General features: G+C 42.7%; 1 non-coding gene and 1 pseudogene across 1 annotated transcript; both read left to right on the top strand.

Annotated features, from left to right (window-relative positions):
- The first annotated feature begins 4,084 nt into the window (after positions 1-4,084).
- LOC125541864 (small nucleolar RNA R66) lies at positions 4,085-4,156 on the top strand. Its single transcript, XR_007297704.1, has one exon. It is a non-coding gene; the product is annotated as a small nucleolar RNA R66 (small nucleolar RNA).
- An 84-nt stretch (positions 4,157-4,240) lies between these two features.
- On the top strand, positions 4,241-9,195 carry LOC125535789 (large ribosomal subunit protein eL42z/eL42y-like; annotated as a pseudogene).
- Positions 9,196-19,207: the final 10,012 nt, after the last annotated feature.

Raw genomic sequence — 19,207 nt, 5'->3', positions numbered from 1 at the left:
GGTGGGGCGCCGACACTTAGTGGGGTGGGGCCGGGGGAAACGGCCAGTTTCTTTGCCGTCTGCTGGCTAGCGGCAAAGAAGATTTGTTGTATGCTAGCGGACGGCAAAGAAAGTGGCATTTGCTAGCATCTTACATTCCACCACCCACCATCTTTGCCGTCTGCTAGCATACGGCAAAGCTTCTATGTCGTTCGCTAGCTGACGGCAAAGAGCAGGCTGACGGCAAACACCTTCTTTGTCGTCCACTCTTTCTTTGTTGTCAGCTTTATTTAAGCTGATGGCAAAGAACTTCTTTGCTATCAGCTAGCAGACGGCAAAGAGCTGGCTAACAGCAAAGATCCTGATTCAAGTAGTGCTCACTAGAGCTCCTGGAACCTTCCAAGGGGTGATGAGCAATACCTTGGCTCTAGTGCGTAGGAAGCCAACTATGATTTTCTTTGATGCTATTTTCATATACAATAAAACTTTTATTTAACATCTTGTACATGTTAAGGGAGTGTTGTCTATTATGCGAGTAGAGCATTGGAAGGTCAAACTATATCAGTGTGCTTTTGCATAGATGCAAATGGCTTGTTTGTTTCATACTATTAGTGCTCAAGGACTGGTTACAGACCAAAGTAAAATTCAAACAGTGAAGTGTTGGCCTACTCTACCAAATATGTAAGGAAGTGAGAGGATTCTCATGGCTCATTGGTTATTGCAGAAAGTTTATAGAACACTATGGCCTAATTAGCAAACCTTCGAGTGAATTACTAAAGAAGGGAGTTCCTTTTGTCTGGACCACCATCAGTGAAGATCCAGTCCAAATTCTGAAAAGGGTGTTGATTGCAGCCTCGATCCTGGCTTTACCAAGCTTTGACAAGCCTTTTGATAGAAGCATATGCTTGTGATATAGGTATTGGAGTTGTGTTAATGCAATATGGCACCCCTCTAGCTTATGTTAATAAGTCATTGGGTCATAAAAACAGAGCTCTATCAGTACATAACGAGGAGTATATGGCAATTCTATTAGCTATGGAACAATGGAGAGCTTTCTTGAGAATTCAAAATTTCGCTATTAAAACTAATCATAAAAGTTTAGTGCACTTGAAAAACCAAAAGATCCGTACTACTTGGCAACATATGGCACTTACCAAACTTATGAGGCTCAACTATCAGATTGTCTTAAAAAGGGTACTAAAAAATTAGTAGTTGATGCATTGTCAAGGAGAGCTGAAGTTCCTCAAGCATTTCATATTTCTAGAGCCCACACTATGTGGATAGAAGAGATCGTGGATAGTATTGCAATAATTATCTGTTCAACTTGATGCTAAGCCTATCTATCAACTGCTCAATGGCCTGATGAAATACAAACATTGTATTTTGATTAGCAACAATCTTGAAATTCACCACAATTTTTTTGCCTTTCATGATAGTTCTTTTGGAGGTCATTCTAGATTCCCTGTTACTTGTAACATAATTCATTCCTTGTTTAGATGGTCTGGTATGAAAAGCTTTATCAATAATAAATTACAACCATGTGTGATTTTTCAGCAGGCTAAACCTGAAAGAGTTAACCATCCATGACTATTATCTCCTCTTCCTATGCCCAAAATAGCCTAGGATACTGTCATAGTGGATTCTATTATGTTCGTTATTGGCAAGTTTGCAAAACATGGTCATTTCATGGCTCTAAAGCATCCTTACACCGCTCAAAAGATTGCCGAAGTTTTCTTAGATAATGTTTACGAGTTACATGGTATGCCTGATTTGATTGTGTCAGATACATACCCTATTTTCACCAGTACCTTCTAGGAAACTCTAGTTAAAAGCACATGTGCTCACCTTAACATGAGTTTTTCATATCACCCAGCTACACATTGTCAAACAAAGAGGTTCAACCAATAAGTGATTTGTTAGTTGAGGTGTTTTATTGGTGCTCATCCCACAAAATGGAGCAAGTGGCTTTCTATGTGTGAGTTCTGCTACAACACTAATTAGCACTCTATATTTGGTAAATCTCCTTTTTGAAACTTTATATAACCATTCCCCATGTATTTTGGCATGTCTGCTTCTGATGATGTAGCCTAAGTAGATATTTAACAGTGGCTTCAAGACAGACAAGTAGTGGTTGATTATATGAGGCAACATTTGCTTAGAACTCAACAGAGGGTGAAACACCTTGCAGACAAACATAGAACTCAGATAATGTTTGAAATTGGTGATATGGTGTTCCCGAAGCTACATCCCCATGTTCAATCTTCTGTGGTTTATCGAGCAAATCATAACTAGTTTTCAAGTACTATGGCCCATACAAGATAATTGACCAGATTGGGGACGCAGCTTATCGCTTGGAGTTACCTCGAGGCAATAAAATTCACCCGGTTTTCCATGTTTCTCTATTGAAACATGTGATTCAGTATGAATGTAAGGTGTGACAAACACTTCACTCTTCCTTTGCTCATCTCTAGGTTCCTTCGAAGATCCTTTAGCATCGAGTTAGGCAATCTGGTCGAAGCACTATGGCACAATGTTTGATCCAGTGGAGTGACTCCTCTCTAGTCCAAGCTATATGGGAAGAATCATAGTCACTTAAGAAAAAAAATCGTCAGGCTCCAGCTTGGGGACAAGTCATTTTAGGGAGGGGTCGGCATCCTGCAGGGAAGCACATCCACTACTGAAGAGGGCGTTTGTACAAGAACTAGAGGTTGTCGACAAGAGCCAAACGTTTATAGTTACAGAACTAAAACCCAAATCGTCAAGGCCCAAGAAGCTTCCCATTGTCTTGTAAGCCCAAACTAGACCCGTTAAGCGGTGGCACCTGATTCTACTAGTACTTATAGCCGTTGTATAGCTTTTTTATCATTTGGCTAGGATTTGGACGGTTGCAACCAATCGGTTGTAACACGAATAGCTGAGAGGGAGGGAGGGAGGAATAGCTACCGAATAATTCAAATTCCAGTCGATTCCATATATTTCCTAATTCATGTTTTTAGGGGTATTTCCTAGCTCATGTGAGCCAGATCTAGTTGGTAGCTCACAGTTCAACCCATTCGTCATACTCCCAGCAAACCCAGCCCATCTCGCATTCTGGGCTGGTGGTGGGCCAAGAAGGGAACTGACCAACAGAAAGCGTGCAGTTGGTTGATCATAAAAGTGGCATTCATGCCCATGAAGGAAGCGACGGTCTCGCAACTCGCAAACCCTAGCCCGCGAGCACAGGTCCACAAAACCACAACCCTCTCCCTCCCCACCGCCACTTGCCGCAATTCCTCCACCAGAAAGGGAAGCACGCCGGAGTCCCATCTCCTCGGCCGTCAAAATGGTACGCGTTTCCTTCCTCTCCATCACCCCGAAAGCTTAATCTCTTGTCATATCCGTGCCAATCCATGTTGTTTTCCCTGCTTTGCTTCTTATGTGGGTTTTCCGTGGTGGTCTGTTCGTGATCGATAACTGCTAGATTTCATGTTGTATGAGTGGTTCCCTTCGAGTGCTTTGACATGTAGGGTTGATGCTATCCTATGAAACTCAAGCTTTGGTGTATTCATGCGGACTAAATGATTAGTTCTTCCGTTTTAGGGTTTCTTTGATCAAGTTTCTGAGTTATAGATCTCTGAACCATGTAACACTAGTTCTTAATTAATGTATATTTGCATGAGATTTTGTACCGCTTCACGTTCCTAATTACCAAGTATTAAATGCTCCTTAGATATGTAAAATGTTGTATTAGTTATGTCAGGCGGGCGTGCTCTTGGTTTGAGAAGGAATCAATAGATCTTCATGTCAGGATCAAATCTAATTTGGTCTTCCCTCCGTTTAGATGGACTATAACTTGTATTCATGCATCTTTAAATGTGTAATATTGTGAAGTGACCTTGTCAAGGTTGTGCCTCAGGCAACTTCACATTTCATGATACTACTAAAACCTGATCAGTAAAACTGGGTATGCATTCCCTCAGCAGATAACCATTTGTCATTAATTCCATTCAATGTTTCACCTTAACTTGGGATGCTTCTCTCTTGCCAAGTGATATATCATATTCTTATGTAGCTTATACTACAATTTCAAATCTTACTGTTTAATATTTAATATTGAATTTTGGGGTCCTACTATGGCATGAAATGTTTGAGACCTAATTATCCTTATGATGACAACCATAAGCATGTTTCTAAGGACCTAATTGAACTTTGTAGTATAGGTTTTCTTAGTATTTTTTGAACATTCCTGCACTTGTTTCTAGAGCCCTTTTTTATTATTGCAATGCCATCCAAACTTGTATCCAATTTCATGCAAACCCTATTTGTTGTTGCAAATACTATTTACGTGAACGTTCCGAAGACCAAGAAGACCTACTGCAAAAACAAGGAGTGCAAGAAGCACACACTTCACAAGGTCACTCAGTACCAGAAGGGTAAGGATAGTCTGTCTGCCCAGGGAAAGCGTCGTTATGACAGCTGTTAGGGAACGCAGTATTTCAAAAAAATTTACCTACAAACACGCAAGATCTAACTAGGAGATGCATAGCAATGAGAGGGGAGAGTGTGTCTACGTACCCTCGTAGACCGAAAGCGGAAGCGTTTAGTAACGCAGTTGATGTAGTCGAACGTTTTCGCGATCCAACCGATCCAAGTACCGAACGCACGGCACCTCCGCGATCTGCACACGTTCAGCTCTATGACGTCCCTTGTACTCTTGATCCAGCTGAGGCCGAGGGAGAGTTTCGTCAGCACGACGGCGTGATGACGGTGATGATGAAGTTACCGACGCAGGGCTTCGCCTAAGCACTACAACGATATGACCGAGGTGGAATTCTGTGGAGGGGGGCACCGCACACTGCTAAACAATTAACTTCTGTGTTCTAGGGTGCCCCTGCCCCCGTATATGAAGGAGCAAGAGGGAGGCTGGCCGGCCCTATAGGGGCGCGCCCCAAGTAGGATTCCTACTAGGAATCGGAATCCTATTCCTAGTAGGTTTCCAACAAGGAAGAGAGGGGGAAGGAAGGAGAGGGAGAAGGAAGGAGAGGGGGGCGCCACCCCCTCCTAGTCCAATTTGGACTCCTTAATGGGGGGGCATGCTGCCAGCCCTAGGCCCTCTCCTCTCCCTCACACAAGGCCCATGTTGGCCCATTAGTTCCCTCGGGGGTTCCGATAACCCCCCGGCACTCCGATATTTCTCTTGTGACCCCCGGAACTCATACGGTGTCCGAATAACATCGTCCAATATATCAATCTTTACGTCTCGACCATTTCGAGACTCCTCGTCATGTCCATGATCACATCCGGGACTTCGAACTACCTTCGGTACATCAAAACACATAAACTCGAAATACTGATCGTCATCGAACGTTAAGTGTGCGGACCCTATGGGTTCGAGAACTATGTACACATGGCCGAGACTCACTTCCGGTCAATAACCAATACCGGAACCTGGATGCCCATATTGGTTCCTACATATTCTACGAAGATCTTTATCGGTCAAATCGCATAACAATGTACGTTGTTCCCTTTGTCATCGATATGTTACTTTCCCGAGATTCGATCATCGGTATCTCAATACCTAGTTCAATCTCGTTACTGGAAAGTCCCTTTACTCGTTCCATAATGCATCATCCCGTAACTAACTCATTAGTCACATTGCTTGCCAGGCTTATAGTGATGTGCATTACCGAGAGAGCCTAGAGATACCTCTCTGACAATCGGAGTGACAAATCCTAATCTCGATCTATGCCAACTCAACAAACACCATCGGAGACACCTGTAGAGCATATTTATAATCACCCAGTTATGTTGTGACATTTGATAGCACACTAAGTGTTCCTCCGGTATTCGAGAGTTGCATAATCTCATAGTCATAGGAACATGTATAAGTTATGGAGAAAGAAATAGCAATAAACTAAACGATCATAGTGCTAAGCTAACGGATGGGTCAAGTTCAATTGATCATATTACTTAAGAACTCCCACTTAGATAGACGTCCCTCTAATCATCTTAGTGATCGCGTGATCCATATCAACTAAACCATGTCCGATCATCACGTGAGATGGAGTAGCTTTCAATGGTGAACATCACTATGTTGATCATATCTACTATATGATTCACGCTCGACCTTTCGGTCTCAGTGTTCCGAGGCCATATCTGCATATGCTAGGAAAGTTTAACCCGAGTATTTTGCGTGTGCAAAACTGGCTTGCACCCGTTGTATGTGAACGTAGAGCTTATCACACCCAGGGAGAACACTTGTACCTTGGAATTTAGTGAGAGATCATCTTATAATGCTACCGTTGAACTAAGAAAAATAAGATGTAGAAAGGATAAACATCACATGCAATAAAATAAGTGATATGATATGGCCATCATCATCTTGTGCCTTTTGATCTCCATCTCCAAAGCACCATCATGATCACCATCGTCACCGGCTTGACACCTTGATCTCCATCGAAGCATCGTTGTTGTCTCGCCAACTATTGTCTCCACGACTATCGCTACCGCTTAGTGATAAAGTAAAGCAATTACATGGCGATTGCATTTCATACAATAAAGCGACAACCATATGGCTCCTGCCAGCTGCCGATAAGTGTGTTACAAAACATGATTATCTCATACAGCAATTTATATAATCACGTCTTGACCATATCACATCACAACATGCCCTGCGAAAACAAGTTAGATGTCCTCTACTTTGTTGTTACAAGTTTTACGTGGTTGCTATGGGCTTAGCAAGAACCGTTCCTACCTACGGCATAAAAACCACAACATGGTGTAGTGATTGCTTTTTGATATTTAGAAAGAACGTTGTTCATTGAATCCGATTCAACTAAAGTTAGAGAAACAGACACCCGCCAGCCACCTATGTGCAAAGCACGTTGGTAGAACCAGTCTCATGAACGCGGTCATGTAATGTCGGTCCGGGCCACTTCATCCAACAATACCACTGAATCAAGAAACAACAAGTGACGGCAAGAAATATGTATATATCCATGCCCACAACTCCTTTGTGTTCTACTCGTGCATATAACATCTACGCATAGACCTGGCTCGCATGCCACTATTGGGGAATGCGGTATTTCAAAAAAAATTACCTATGAACATGCAAGATCTATATAGCAGATGCATAGCAACGAGAGGGGAGAGTGTGTCTACGTACCCTCGTAGACCGAAAGCGGAAGTGTTTAGTAACACGATTCATGTAGTCGAACGTCTTCGCGATCCAACCGATCCAAGTACCGAACGCACGGCACCTCCGCGATCTGCACACCTTCAGCTCGGTGACGTCCCTCGTACTCTTGAATCAGTTATGGCCGAGGCAGAGTTTCGTCAGCACGATGGCGTGATGATGGTGATGATTAAGTTACCGACGTAGGGCTTCGCCTAAGCACCACAACGATATGACCGAGGTGGAATTCTGTGGAGGGGGGCACCGCACACGGCTAAACAATCAACTTGAGTGTGCTAGGGTGCCCCTTGCCCCCGTTTATAAAGGAGCAAGGGGGAGGCCGGCCGGCCCTATAGGGGCGTGCCCCAAGTAGGATTCCTACTAGGAATGGGAATCCTATTCCTAGTAGGTTTCCAACAAGGAAGAGAGGGGGAAGGAAGGAGAGGGGGGGCGCCGCCCCTCCTAGTCAAATTCGGACTCCTCAAGGGGGGCGGCAAGCCCTAGGTCCTCTCCTCTCTCTCTCTCACAAGGCCCATGTTGGCCCATTAGTTCCCCCGGGGGTTCCGAAAACCCCCCGACACTCTGATATTTTTCCGGTGACCCCCGGAACTCATCTGGTGTCCGAATAACATCGTCCAATATATCAATCTTTATGTCTCAACCAATTCGAGACTCGTCGTCATGTCTATGATCACATCCAGAACTCTGAACTACCATCGGTACATCAAAACACATAAACTCATAATACCGATCGTCATCGAACATTAAGCGTGCGAACCATACGGGTTTGAGAACTATGTAGACATGGACGATACTCACTTCCAGTCAATACCCAATAGCGGAACCTGGATGCCCATATTGGTTCCTACATATTCTACGAAGATCTTTATCGGTCAAACCGCATAACAATATACATTGTTCCCTTTGTCATCGGTATGTTACTTGCCCAAGATTCGATCGTCGGTATCTCAATACCTAGTTCAATCTCGTTACCGGCAAGTCTCTTTACTCATTCCGTAATGCATCATCTCGTAACTAACTCATTAGTCACATTGCTTGCCAGGCTTATAGTGATGTGCATTACCGAGAGGGCCCAGAGATACCTCTCCGACAATCGGAGTGACAAATCCTAATCTCGATCTATGCCAACTCAACAAACACCATCAAAGACACCTGTAGAGCATATTTATAATCACCCAGTTATGTTGTGATGTTTGATAACACACTAAGTGTTCCTCGGGTATTCAGGAGTTGCATAATCTCATAGTCATAGGAACATGTATAAGTTATGGAGAAAGCAATAGTAATAAACTAAATGATCATAGTGCTAAGCCAACGGATGGGTCAAGTCAATCACATCATTATCTAATGATGTGATCTCGTTCATCAAATGACAACTCTTGTCCATGGCTAGGAAACTTAACCATCTTTGATTAACGAGCTAGTCAAGTAGAGGCATACTAGTGACACTCTATTTGTCTATGTATTCACATATGTACTAAGTTTCCGGTTAATACAATTCTAGCATGAATAATAAACATTTATCATGATATAAGGAAATATAAATAACAACTTTATTATTGCCTCTAGGGCATATTTCCTTCAACAGCAAGCAGTCAGGATATTGTGGTTAGACCAAGCCTGTTTTCCACAAGAAGGTATGGCGGCATCGTTGCTTTTGATTGTCTATCGACCTGCCAACACGATATATATAGTTCAGTATAGTTTATCTGATTTGTCGACCAATTCACCGCCATGGTACTTATGGTGTGTTGTGTAGTGTATTTGTCTGATAAAGATTAGAAGCATCTGTGCAATGCTAATGTTGTGACGTTTTTTAGGCAAAACCCAGCAAGAATATTGTGCTAAAGCTGCAATGCCAGTGCTGCAAGAACTACTCCCAGCGTGTCATCAAGGTTTGTTCCTTTTATCTTGAAAAATGAACATTTTTCTTTTTATTTTGTTGTGCCTGCTCATTCGTTATTATTCCTCTATCTACGTAGAGGTGCAAGCATTTTGAGATTGATGGAGACAAGTAGGGCAAGGGGACATCTCTTTTCTAGATTGCTTTCCCCTATCTGGGGTGGTGGTGCTCAAGAGCTATTACTACTTGTGTTAAGAGTTTGTTGTTAGGAGTTAAACTAATTAGAGACCTTGTCATGTATCCAAACTCCTGTATCTGACATTTAAGCAAGAGGCGAATTTGTTTAAGTGAAGTTTTGTAGATTGAATCCTCTTTCATTCCGTATAATGGCTTTATTTTAACGTCATGGAGTTGATTGACATGGTAATTTGAGCTTTCCTGATGATTTTTGGCATATGATATCTGTTCTCAGTGACCGTTGGGTTAATTGTGAAGGGTTATTCCTACCCGACGTGTCTAGTTGCGGGTAATTAGAGCTAGGGAATGTAGGTTTCATGGGGATTTGAAATCAAGAAGGAATTAGTGAGTCCCGTCTTGAAATGCTATCATAACTTTCTTCCATTTCTTATTTAGTCATTCCCATGAATTAAAAGGGATTTTTTTGGAAAAGGGGGATGACCCCAGCCTCTGCATCAGAACGATGCATACGGCCACCTTTATTACTAAGCAAAACAGTTCGACAGAGGTCTTAAAGTCTCCAAAAAAAGAACAAGAAGATGATCACAAAGAGCTAAAAAAATGAAGCCAAAACCGGCTGGCAAAATAAAGATAGGAAACTAATTGCCTATCCTATTACATGACCGCCATCCAAACCGGTTGAAAATAGCCCGTGCTACCATCTCCCATCGGATAGATCCAGTAATCAAACGCTCCCTGGCATCCGACGGAGTGAGTAGCGACCACATACGGATCAACGTAGTGGCTCGGAAGATAACCTGCAAAAAATGAGTATTTGTTGTTCTGTTAAAGACAAGATCATTTCTGCAATTCTAGATAGCCCATAATAAAGCACATACTCCTACACGAATGTGTCTCGCTGTTTCGGGCACTATCCCATCAAGCCACGTCCCAAATAACGTGTTGATATTATTCGGAGGAGTAATACTAAAGGCTATGTGAATTGTCCGCCATAATTTTTTTGCCCATGGGCAGTCAAGAAAGAGGTGTTGATGGATTCATCCCGATCACAAAAACTACATCTAGTAGACTCAGTCCAGTTGCGTTTTACCAAGTTATCCATAGTTAAAATGACTTGTTTGTGTACAAACCACATAATCACTGTAACTCTCAAAGGTACTCTGACATGCCAAAAACATGTTTCGAAGTAGGAATAGAGCTAGAATTAATAACATCCAGATACATGGATTTAACCGTAAACTCTCCATTCCTAGTTAGCTTCCAACACAACTGATCAGGTCATTGAGAAAGTTGTACATCCATCAGTCTTCTCACAAGATAGAGCCAAGCTTCCCAACGGTTTACGACTAGCGCTCTCATGAAGTGACTATTAAGAGGCGTGGACTGAAACGCTGTCTCAACGGACGCGTCTCTCCATTGAATAATGCTACAAAGAGAAGGATATTGAAGCGTGAGGGGTGAGTCCCCTAGCCATGTATCCTCCCAGAATCTCATAGAAGTACCGTTACCGATCACAAACTTTGTCCGATTGAAAAAAATTGATTTAACTCTCATCAGTCCTTTCCAGAAAAGCGAATCCATCGGCCTCACAATCACCTGAGATGAAGTTTTGGAATGAAGGTATTTATTATGTAGAATCTGTGCCCATGTAGCCTCTGTCTCACCAGATAGCTTATACAGCCATTTGCTGAGAAGACATATGTTCTTCACCTCAAGATTTTCGAGACCTAGACCCCCTTGGTCTTTCAATTGACAAATAATATCCCATTTAGCGAGTCTATACTTTCGCTTCAGATCATCACTCTGCTAGAACAAACGAGACCGATAGAAATCTAGTCTTTTCCGAACTCCAACTGGTACCTCGAAAAAAGACAAGAGAAACATAGGCATACTCGTGAGAACCGAATTAATGAGAATTAAACGGCCTCCATATGACATGAGTTTGCCCTTCCAGAAACTAAGTTTCTTCTCAAATCGATCCTCAAGTCCTCAATGCACTTCCATTCTCTGTTTGTTAGCTTACGATGGTGAATTGGTATTCCCAAATAAGTGAAAGGTAAATCCCCCAATTCACACCCGAACAATTCCTTATAGGCCTCTTGTTCCTCATTGGCTCTTCCAAAACAAAACAATTGGCTCTTGTGGAAATTAATCTTTAGTCCGGTCAATTGTTCGAATAAGCATAAGACGAGCTTCATGTTTCTCGCTTTTGCCAAGTCATGCTCCATGAAGATGATAGTATCATCGGCGTACTGTAGGACAGACACACCTCCATCCACTAGATGAGGTACCAGACTTCCTACTTGACCAGCATCCTTAGCCCTTCCTATTAGAATCGTCAACATGTCAACCACAATGTTGAACAGAATAGGTGACACGGATCTCCTTGTCTCAAGCCCTTATGTGTTTGGAAGCAATGACCTATGTCGTCATTTACTTTGATTTCAACACTTCCTTTTTGCGTGAAAGATTCTACTTGTTGTCTCCAGGTTGGATCAAATCCTTTCATACGCAAAGCTTGTTGAAGAAATGGCCATTTAACTTTGTCGTACGCTTTTTCGAAATCTACTTTGAAAACAACCCCATCTAGTTTTTTCATGTGAATTTCATGGAGCGTTTCATGAAGGACCACAACCCCTTCTAGGATGTTTCTGTCCGGCATGAAAGCAGTTTGGGACGGCTGCACCACAGAGTGCGCAATCTGCATGAGTCTATTAGTCCCAACCTTGGTGAAAATTTTGAAACTTACGTTAAGAAGACAGATCGGCCTGAACTGCTCAATTCTCACGGCCTTTGTTTTCTTAGCTAGCAAAGTAATCGTTCCAAAATTTAGGTGAAACAACTGAAGCTATCCAGAGAATAAATCATGGAACATCAGTAACAAATCCCCTTTAATAATATGCCAGCATTTTTTATAAAACTCCGCTGGAAATCCATTCGGGCCCGGAGCTTTATTATTCTTCATCCGCGAAATAGCTTCAAACACCTCTTTCTCTGAAAACGGGGCAGTCAAAAGATCATTTTCATCTACAGCAAGTTGAGTAACATCCACAATCCTCGACTCATCCAGGGACACGAAATTATCCTCCAGAGGCCCAAAAGGATGCTTGTAGTAGTTGGTTATGTATAATTTTAGGTTTTCTTGTCCTAAAATCGCCCCCTCATCTTGCTCAAGATGAAATATTCTTTTCTTTCTATGCTTTCCATTGGCGATCATGTGAAAAAATTGAGTGCTGGCGTCCCCTTTGACAACTTTGCGAACCTTGGCCTGCAATGCCCACTTAAATTCCTCCTCTCGTAGGAGTTCTTTCAATTGCATCTCCGCATCTACTTTAGCATGAAGTTCCATGGTTTCTAGAATTGTGGATTCGGCTTTTACATCTAAGGCTTGAATAAGGGTAAGGATCCTTTCCTTTTCAACCTTATATATCCCACTGAGATGCTTAGCTCACCCACGTCAGAAACTTCTCAAGTGCCTGATCTTATTCTGCCATCTCTCAACAGAAGACCTTCCTCCCGCATATTTAGCCCATTACCTGGCTATTAGCTCGAAAAAACCTTCTCTTTCAAACCACGCCCATTCAAAAGAGAATGTATTTTTATTCCCCACATGCGTTGCCTCACCCGAGTCAACCAGTAGAGGGGTTTGGTCTGAGATTCCGCGTGATAACGCCTGGAATGTTACCAGAGGGAACTTCTGCTCCCAGTCAACACTCGTGAGGACACGATCGAGCTTCTCAAACATAGGAGTTGGCAAAGTATTAGCCCAAGTATTTTCTACCCGAAAGCTCTATCTATGTCAGATCCAAGCTTTCTATAATGGTATTAAACATGAACGACCACCTGCCGTCAAAATTATCATTGTTCTTTTTCTCTCTCCTTCTAATAATATTGAAGTCACCTCCAACTAAGATTGGAAGCTGCTCAGAACCACAAATACGGACAAGATCTGCCAAGAAATCTGGTTTGAGTTCTGGCTGCGTGGCCCCATATACCACCACCAGTGCCCAATTAAACCCATCAGCTTTCGACCTAATCAGAAACTTGACGGCGAAATCTCCCATCGCCACACTTCGGACTCCCAACGTCTCGCATCTAACCCCAAGTAAGATCCCACCTGATCTTCCTCTCAGGGGAAGGCAGTGCCAATCAAAATCGACACCTCCCGATAAAGTAGTTAGGAACTATGGCGAGAAATCACCCCTTCAAGTTTCAGAAAGGGCGATAAAGTCCAACCCATGTTCGATAGAAGCATCTGCTAGAAATCTTCTTTTAGCCAAGTCTTTCAGACCTCTGCTATTCCAAAAAAGTCCTCTCATAATTCATCATGAAATTTTTTGGTTGTACGGTGCTACCTCTTGAGCACTGCGTTGGTTTTCCCTGAAGAGGAAGGGATGATGCAGCAAAGTAGCATAAGTATTTCCCTCAGTTTTTGAGAACCAAGGTATCAATCCAGCAGGAGGCTACACGCCAATCCCTTGTACCAACACAAAACAAATAAATCCTCGCAACCAACACGATAAGGGGTTGTCAATCCCTACACGGCCACTTACGAGAGTGAGATCTGATAGATATGATAAGATAATATTTTTGGTATTTTTATGATAAAGATGCAAAGTAAAATAAAAGCAAAGGAAATAACTAAGTATTGGGAGATTAATATAATGAAGATAGACCCGGGGGCCATAGGTTTCACTAGTGGCTTCTCTTGAGAGCATAAGTATTCTACGGTGGGTGAATAAATTACTGTTGAGCAATTGACAGAATTGAGAATAGTTATGAGAATATCTAGGTATGATCATGTATATAGGCATCACAACCGAGACAAGTAGACCGACTCCTGCCTGCATCTACTACTATTACTCCACTCATCGACCGCTATCCAACATGCATCTAGAGTATTAAGTTAATGAAAACAGAGTAACGCCTTAAGCAAGATGACATGATGTAGAGGGATAAACTCATGCAATATGATGAAAACCCCATCTTGTTATCCTCGATGGCAACAATACAATACGTGCCTTGGTGCCCCTACTGTCACTGGGAAAGGACACCACAAGATTGAACCCAAAGCTAAGCACTTCTCCCATTGCAAGAAAGATCAATCTAGTAGGCCAAACCAAACTGATAATTCGAAGAGACTTGCAAAGATAACCAATCATACATAAAATAATTCAGAGAAGATTCAAATATTGTTCATAGATAGACTTGATCATAAACCCACAATTCATCGGTCTCAACAAACACACCACAAAAAGAAGATTACATTGAATAGTTCTCCACAAGAGAGGGGGGACATTGTATTGAGATCCAAAAAGAGAGAAGAAGCCATCTAGCTACTAACTATGGACATGTAGATCTGAGTTGAACTACTCACACTTCATCGGAGGGGCTATGGTGTTGATGTAGAAGCCCTCCATGATCGATGCCCCCTCCGGCGGAGCTCCGGAACAGGCCCCAAGATGGGATCTCGTGGATACAGAAAGTTACGGCAGTGGAATTAGGGTTTTGGCTCCGTATCTGATCGTTTGGGGGTACGTAGGTATATATAGGAGGAAGGAGTACGTCGGTGGAGCAACAGGGGGCCCACGAGTGTGGAGGGCGTGCCTGGGGGTAGGCGCGCCCCCTACCTCGTGGCCTCCTCTTTTGTGTCTTGACGTAGGGTCCAAGTCTCCTGGGTCTTGTTCGTTGAGAAAATCACGTTCACGAAGGTTTAATTCCTCTTGGACTCCGTTTGATATTCCTTTTCTTCGAAACCCTAAAACAGGCAAAAAACAGCAATTCTGGGCTGGGCCTCCGGTTAATAGGTTAGTCCGAAAAATAATATAAAAGTGGATAATAAAGCCCAATAATGTCCAAAACAATAGATAATATAGCATGGAGCAATCAAAAATTATAGATACGTTGGAGACGTATCAAGCATCCCCAAGCTTAATTCATGCTCGTCCTCGAGTAGGTAAATGATAAAAACAGAATTTTTGATGCGGAGTGCTACTTGCCATAATTTTAATGTAATTCTTCTTAATTGTGGTATGAATATTCAGATCCGAAAGATTCAAGACAAAATTTCATATTGACATAAAAATAATAATACTTCAAGCATACTAACTAAGCAATTATGTCTTCTCAAAATAACATGGCCAAAGAAAGTTCATCCCTACAAAATCATATAGTTTAGTCATGCTCCATTTTCGTCACACAAGAATGCTGTCATCATGCACAACCCCGATGACAAGCCAAGCAATTGTTTCATACTTTACTAATCTCAAACCTATAAACTTTCGCGCAATATATGAGCGCGAGCCATGGACATAGCATGTGGGTGGAATAGAATATAATGAGGGGAGTTATGTGGAGAAGACAAAAAGGAGAAAGTCTCACATCAACGAGGCTAATCAATGGTCTATGGAGATGCCCACTGATTGATGTTAATGCAAGGAGTAGGGATTGCCATGCAACGGATGCACTAGAGCTATAAATGTATGAAAGCTCAACAAAAGAAACTAAGTGGGTGTGCATCCAACTTGCTTGCTCACGAAGACCTAGGGCACTTGAGGAGGCCCATTGTTGGAATATACAAGCCAAGTTCTATAATGAAAATTCCCACTAGTATATGAAAGCGACAAAACAAGAGACTCTCTATCATAAAGATTACGGTGCTACTTTGAAGCACAAGTGTGGCAAAGGATAGTAACATTGTCCCTTCTCTCTTTTTCTCTCATTTTTTTGGGCCTTCTCTTTTTTATGGCCTTTCTCTTTTTTTAATTCCTCACTTAGGACAATGCTCTAGAAAATGATGATCATCACACTTCTATTTATTTACAACTCAATGATTACAACTCGATACTAGAACAAAAGATGACTCTATATGAATGCCTCCGGCGGTGTACCGGGATATGCAATGGACCAAGAGTGACATGTATGAAAGAATTATGAACGGTGGCTTTGCCACAAATAATATGTCAACTACATGAGCATGCTAAGCAATATGACAATAATGAATGTGTCATGATAAACAGAATGGTGGAAAGTTGCATGGCAATATATCTCGGAATGGCTATGGAAATGCCATAATAGGTAGGTATGGTGGCTGTTTTGAGGAAGATATAAGGAGGTTTGTGTGTGAAAGAGTGTATCATATCACGGGGTTTGGATGCACTGGCGAAGTTTGCGCCAACTCTCAATGTGAGAAAGGGCAATGCACGGTACCGAAGAGGCTAGCAAGGATGGAAGGGTGAGAGTGTGTATAATCCATGGACTCGACATTAGTCATAAAGAACTCACATACTTATTGCAAAAATCTACAAGTCATCAAAAACCTCGGCACTACGTGCATGCTCCTAGGGGGATAGATTGGTAGGAAAAGACCATCGCTCGTCCCCGACCGCCACTCATAAGGAGGACAATCAAATAACTTGTCACGCCCTCGATGCGGCTATATCTCCCACGTGTCGAAGCACGACTTAGAGGCATAACCGCATTGAAAGCAATGTCGCAAGTGAGGTAATCTTCACACAACCCAAGTAATACAATATGGGAAAAAGAGATTCATAGTTGGCTTACACTCGCCACTTCACACAATTACATGAATAAAGCATTACATCATCCAAATACAATCAAGGTCCATCTACGGAACCAAAATAAAAGAAGAACCCCAAATGCGACAAAGGTCCCCGATCGACCCCAACTGGTCTCCACTACTGATCAACTAGAACGAAACAACACAAAGGACAAGATCTTCAACGAGCTCCTCCTGAGCTAGGTTGCATCATCTACACGGACTCATCGGCACCTGCAAACTGGTTTTGGAAGAATCTGTGAGTCACGGGGACTCAGCAATCTCGCACCCTCGCGATCAAGACTATTTAAGCTTATGGGTAAGGTAAAGGTATGAGGTGGAGCTGCAGCAAGCGACTAGCATATATGGTGGCTAACATACGCAAATGAGAGCGAGAAGAGAAGGCAAAGCACGGTCGATAAAGGTATGATCAAGAAGTGATCCTAAACAACCTACGTCAAGCATAACTCCAACACCGCGTTCACTTCCCGGACTCCGCCGGAAAGAGACCATCACGGTAACACACGCGTTTGATTCATTTTAATTAAGGTCAAGTTTAGGTTTTCTACAACCGGACATTAACAAATTCCCATCTGCCCATAACCGCGGGCACGGCTTTCGAAAGTTCAAAACCCTGCAGGGCTGTCCCAACTTAGCCCATCACAAGCTCTCACGGTCAACGAAGGAATAGACCTCCTCCCGAGACATTCCGATCAGACTCGATATCTCGGTACAACAAGACATCCTCGACAATGGTAAAACAAGTCCAACAAGACCACCCGATGCGCCGACATCACGATAGGAGCTGCACATATCTCGTTCTCAGGGCAACACCGGATAAGCAATCCGTACAACTAAAACCAGCCCTCGAGTTTCCCCGAGGTGGCGCTGCAAGGGGCTCTAGTTTGGACCAACACTTAGACAAGCACTAGCCCGGGGGGTTTAAAATAAGATGACCCTTGGGATGCGCGACTCCCAAGGGAAAAAGGCTAGGTGGCGAATGGTAAAACCAAGGTTGGGCCTTGCTGGAGGAGTTTTATTCAAAACGAACTGTCAAGGGGTTCCCATTATAACCCAACCGCGTGAGGAACGCAAAATCCAGGAACATAACACCGATATGACGGGAACTAGGGCGGCAAGAGTGGAACAAAACACCAGGCATAGGGCCGAGCCTTCCACCCTTTACCAAGTATATAGATGCATTAATGAAATAAGATATATTGTGATATCCCAACAAGTTAACATGTTCCAACAAGGAACAACATCTCCATGTTCCAACAAGGAACAAAACTTCAATCTTCACCTGCAACTAACAACGCTATAAGAGGGGCTGAGCAAAGCGGTAACATAGCCAAACAATGGTTTGCTAGGACAAGGTGGGTTAGAGGCTTGGTTCAACAATATGGGTGGCATGATAAGCAAGTGGTAGGTATCGCAGCATAGGCATAGCAAAAGAGCGAGCATCTAGCAAGCAAAGATAGAAGTGATTTCAAGGGTATGATCATCTTGCCTGAGATCCCGCAAGGAAGAAGAACGAGTCCATGAAGAAGACAAACGTAATGTAGACGAACGGGTCCTCACAACGCGACTTTACCGGAACCAACCCGAAGAAGCAAACACCGGAAAGAAGCACACAACGTAGTAAACAAACCAACACATGAACATGATATGATATGCGGGATGCGGTATGCGATGCATATGCATGATTGGACAAGGAATGCATGAAGCTGGCCTCAACTTGGAAATCCAAGTGTGCCACTGGAAAGATGAGATGAAATCACTTGAAAACGATATAAAGATCACCGGAATCGGAGTTACGGTTTGGAAATGGCAAGCAATTCAAATATGACACCGGTCTGCGATTTACAGCAAGTAGCCATCTAAATGTAATGAGATGAACAAGCTACAGCACCCAAACATGGCAAAAAAATACATGGCAGGGATGCATTCATGATGCTTAACAAAAGTCTAGCATTGAGCTACAGCCAATTCATCCATTAACAGGTTCAAACAAGCATGGCAAAAAATGCATATGGCAAACAGATCTCAGACTTAGTGAAATTAACACTTGTCTGGAATTTCAGATCAGGTAGCACACTTCGGAGCATCAAAACTACATGCTACAGGACCTGAACATGGCAAAGTAAAGCATGGCATGAAGCTACTCAAAGATCTTAACAAAAGTCCCGTAGTGACCTTGAGCCAAAAGGGATCAGAAAATACAATTGCCAGCATGTGAACATAGCAAAAACATAATCAGTTTTCAGACTTAGTGAAAACTGGCACAAGCTGAAACATATCTCAAGTAGGTATGTTTACGAGCTCGATGCACTCACTACGGAGCAAGTCATGATAAGCTAAGCATACATCCATCAAGAATACACAAAAGCAAGCTAGACATGGCAAGAACAATAACATAGCATGCACGGATCAACTACAACATCATCGGCAAAAT

This window comes from Triticum urartu, chromosome 2A (genome assembly GCF_056163025.1).
Source record: "Triticum urartu cultivar PI428250 chromosome 2A, HENAU_Tu73, whole genome shotgun sequence".
Taxonomy (NCBI): domain Eukaryota; kingdom Viridiplantae; phylum Streptophyta; class Magnoliopsida; order Poales; family Poaceae; genus Triticum; species Triticum urartu.
The sequence above is the reverse complement of the archived record's forward strand: the minus strand, read 5'-3'. Positions and strand labels throughout refer to the sequence as shown.